Here is a 4,481-nt window from a genome sequence, read left to right on the forward strand (position 1 = left end):
CCCCAAATTCCTTGCTAATTGGCTTAGTTTTTTTCTGACAAAAAAGTGATCTTATAAAAAACTGTGGCCAATGCTTGCAATTTCATTGTGAGTCTTGTAATATTTAGTGTTTTACTTGCAAGTCACGTGGCTGCAGAGAAAGAACTAGGAAATGGAAAAGCTACATGCGTCAAATACAGACAGCAAACTAAAGAACGTAATACTTTTATTATTCATATTTTAGTATTTTAAGTGGGGGCTGGGGTGGCATGGGTGCTAAAGCGCACAGTCGGCAGGCCAGAGGTTGCACATTTGAGGTCATAGCAGAAGTGCTCGTGGCACGGCCCTGTCAGCTTTGAATGAATCTCTGAATTCTGCTCAATACCTTGTCACAAGGAAGAATTTCAAGCCAGCCTCGTGAATGTGGAGGGGGACCAATGATTCTTAAATATTTGTGGCTGTCAACACAGTAAATCTAGACACGCCAAACTCATCTTTTTCTTTGGAGAAGTTTTTGTTTACTGGAATAGAGGAATCTCATCAAACAAATCTCTGAGACAGGGCCCAGCACCAGCCCACTGCAGCCAACCGCTGGTGATCACCCACCATCAGCATCTCAAAGTAACCCACCTGGCATCTCCTCTAAGTCCGTGGCTGTGTCCCCACACGCAGGCACGTGCGGCCTGTGGCATCACAAGCCACATATGCAGAACGTTAAAGTGTGGCCCGTGCTGCAAATCTGGTTTGCAGATTTCCTGGTAGAAACCCCCACCCCCCTCCAAAAAAAATGCCACATGGCACATGCTACAATAGGCGGCTTCGTCCAAATGGAGGCTTGGTCCTCCAGGGAGATGATCTGGCTGGTGGCCAAAGCATCTCCACTCCATTTGTGTCCCGGCTGCTCTAGCATGATGGGAGCCAGGAGGAGCTGGGCAAGGGCAGTTTCCCCAAAGCGGGACACAGTGTCCCGTAACAAAGCACATGTGCAGGGGCATGCACTGCATTACAAAGTAGCAGCGCATTTTTGTACCACTAATATTTGTGCCCACACGAGCACGGACATTTGTTTCCCTGGGACAAGTAGCAGTGGCATACCTTGTGCCCCTGCTACTTGTCCCCAGGGAACATCTGTGCCACGTGCCCTCTGGCATGCAGCAGGTTACCTCAGGTGGCATAGGGGAGGCTGGGGCCAGCAACTGTGCTGGCCCCAGCAGCCTTACCTGGGGGCCCTGGCCCAGCCTTACCTGGGGGCCTTGGGGAGCTGTAGCCATGGCACTCCTGCAGCTGGGAGCTTGGCCGGCCAGGCTCCAGTTTTGGGCGGAACATGCTGCCACTGCATGCACCACCCTGCTTCTTTTTTTGGCATGGGTTTTTTTGACCCCAGAATTTTCTGGGTCAAAACCACCCTGCCACGCTGCAAGGTAGCAGTGCGGGGAATGCCTGCATGTGCAGTGTGTGGCGCCGCAGACAGGTCTGCAGTACCACAAACTGCATGCTCGTGCTCATCTGGATGCGGCCTCTGATTTCAGGTATAGCTGTAGCTACTGGAGGCTTTACATCAGCACATGTAACACCAAGATTTAACCACAAGCAGTCAAGCCTCTGACTGCTCTCAGCCTCCTATCTGATTGACAGGCCAAGGGAAGAGAAAAGACGTTTTTAAAATCATAACCACAACAATCCTAGCTCCATGGCTTAGTGACCAGTGGGTCCTCAGCTTGATCCTGGGATTTTATATTGGGCTGGGTGAAAACATCTGGCTTAGCAGTCCCTGTTGGCAGCTCAACAGATGACTCTCAAGGGACCACCTGATGGATCCTCAGTGTTTTAAGCCTCCATTGGCTGCACAGAAGCCAGGCTCCAGCCCTATCATTGGGGTCTCTTGGTTTATTCTAAGGGCATGTACCCTCCTTTCTAGCATCCTCCCATGAGTACTGGCCCTTCCAATGCAGTTTCAAATACATCCACTTCCCAGAATCCCAGTGAAGATTTTGCAGTCCTGTTTACAATTTATGTTTTGGGAGTGATAGACATAAGCAGCAGACATGGAGAGGCTCAGAGCAGAGTTTCTGATCCCTTAAGCACTTAAAGGAAAAGAACAAGAGTTTATGGATCTTTATTAATGCAACCCTCCCTCCCCGCAAACATGCCACCACTCTTCCCAAATGCAATGCCCCTGGCAGTCCCAGAGGGGCTATCTGAATTTAGGAAGGAAGGCAGGTTGGTAGCTTATGCTTTGACTTACCTGACCTTGATCTGTCCTGAAGCCAAAACCAGCTCTTCCCAGTTACACAAGCAGGCCTGGCTTCCAGTATGTTTCTCCAAGTCTTTCCCCAGTTAGGTTTTGTGAAAACTCCCCTTCATCACCTCAGTCTCTCTGTTTTCTTGCTGGTACGTTTCTGTTAGGAGGAAGTCCATTCCTGGCTGGAATAATCCTCTTGTCCTGGGGGGATTCACTTTGATGAGGTGATCACTGAGTTCTGCTGCTTCTCAGCTGACAGAGGTGACCTAACCACACCACACCGTGGTGGGTTCCCAGGGGCGTTCAGTGCAACAGTAGTCTTCACAGTGACCACAATTTCAAAATATTATCCAGGATGTGAGTCATTCCTTAAATCAATACAGGATGTTATACTGTCTGCATATTAGGAGGATATTTTTTACTTTGTTTGGTAGTGGGAGCAAATGGTGTGACTATACCACCTGTGAACAACCACAGAGGCTCACTAGTCTTTCTTTCTCCTTTATGTGGAGGAAGGGACAAGAACAAATGTGTGCTGTAGCAAACACAAATTACAACAGGCTCTGCCACCTGTGCCCAAACAGTCTGCCATAGAGCAGAGAGAAAAGGGAGGGCAATCTGGTACCGCAGTTTCGCAGCCGATCAGGTGAACCATATGAACAAAGAAGAGCTATACAGAACTAAGTGTTATGGTTGTGTTGGAGTGAATTAGATAATGAGTTTGGTCATGTAAACTCACGACAAATTGTGAAGGAAGTCAGTTTGGCTGCTTGTACATCAGAGTCTTTAGCACGGATGCTGGGCTTTCGTGAACTTGCCAGTCTAGAAACAGAAAGCAAGCTAGGATGAACCAGCCAACCAGTGTGGTCTAACCGCCTGAGAACTGGCATAAGAAGTAGGAGCTCCTAATTCTAACACTGAGCTGTGGGCAGCCAGTCTGCTTCAGTTACCCTGTTAGGGGAGTTAGGGGAGGTGGCCAATAATGCTTCTCCACCATGCTTCCCAGGGCAATTGTTTAGACAGAACAAACATCCAAATATTAACTAATCAAAGTATCCCTTTGTAGCAACTGTTAGTAGCAGTTTCTAAAAGCTAATAGTGTCCTTCCCACCAAAATCCCCATTTCCCCTTGGTTTCTTAATGAGGTGTCTGCAATCAGCAATTCTGCACTAGTTGCTGGTTTTAAGTTTTCCAAAACAATTCTTTTCCAGAACAATAGAAGTTACCAGGAAGTTCACACAATTATTTTTTGTTTCCTCTTTTTTGCCCTTTAACATCTTTTTGATCTGGATGTTACTAAAAACAGGACAGCCACCGAAGGGACTAAGGTTTGGCAGGTTTTCCTTCCCCCAAGCTGCCTTGCAGCCTCTCAGATTGAAAGTTGACATGCTAACTATTTTGCTTTTCTTCCCCCCTGGAAAGTTATTTCTCTCCTTGCACTGGTGATATGTTTTGCACAGCTGGACTTGCAATGTGTGTACCGGACATGCTCTGAATCATGTGCCGCACAGACTAGCATTCCACTGGCCACAGCAATTCCTTCGTGGACACCTCCCAGCACAACCACTTGGCATGGGGAAGGAGAAGGAATCTCTTGTAATGCAGGCTATTTTTTTAGGAATTCATGACTATTCACCTTGTCACAACCCACCCCAATAGCAGTAATAATTTGGAGTTTAGAGTGCCTCCCACAAAGCCATCTGTCCCAAGTTTGACGTGACTGACCTGGTGTTCAGTGTCAGGTAATAGCTGTATTCATTTACATCATTCTCATCATTGTATGGGTTATATTATGTTACGTTATGCTGTCTGTATATATGCTTATGATTTGGAGTTGTAGTTTAATGAAAAGTTGCAGCTAGGCCTTTATTTAAAAGCTGTTTCTATGGCAAAGGAACAGAGGGAAGGTGAAATAATAAGGATCACTGGCTTATAGCAAGAACAATTGCCACTCCTAAATACAGGCAGAACGGGCTGTTATTGGGATGGGTACCCAAGGTATTGTGTCTGCCTGTAATGGGAAAAATCAGCCCCACAATAATGAAGACTATTAGAGAGGGGAACTTTAGGTGTCCCAGGAAGGAAAGGATTTCTAGCGAATTTCATCAAAAGAAGGTGAACAAAACTGGCTTGGAGGTTTTTGGGAGCTTTCTGTGAGGCAGTAGCGGTCTCCGGATCAACCCACCCTCCACGTGAGTCTATATGTCTCCAGCCATCGGGGACTGGCAGACTCAGCCGGAAGGCTAAAAGTTTGAAAAGG

General features: G+C 47.2%; 1 protein-coding gene across 3 annotated transcripts in view; it reads right to left on the reverse strand.

Moving 5' to 3' along the window:
* Positions 1 to 4,481, reverse strand: part of KANK4 (KN motif and ankyrin repeat domains 4) — a 56,577-nt gene that overhangs the window by 45,746 nt on the left and 6,350 nt on the right. Inside the window, exon 1 of one of the 3 annotated variants that reach the window (XM_025208694.1) lies at positions 2,225 to 2,282. The exons of the other annotated variants lie outside the window; for them this stretch is intronic. The gene's annotated coding sequence lies outside the window, so the exon portion shown is untranslated. Of the gene's footprint in view, positions 1 to 2,224; positions 2,283 to 4,481 lie in introns of those variants that run through there. 3 annotated transcript variants of the gene reach the window in all.

Source organism: Alligator sinensis, unplaced genomic scaffold (genome assembly GCF_000455745.1).
Source record: "Alligator sinensis unplaced genomic scaffold, ASM45574v1 scaffold588_1, whole genome shotgun sequence".
Lineage (NCBI taxonomy): Eukaryota > Metazoa > Chordata > Crocodylia > Alligatoridae > Alligator > Alligator sinensis.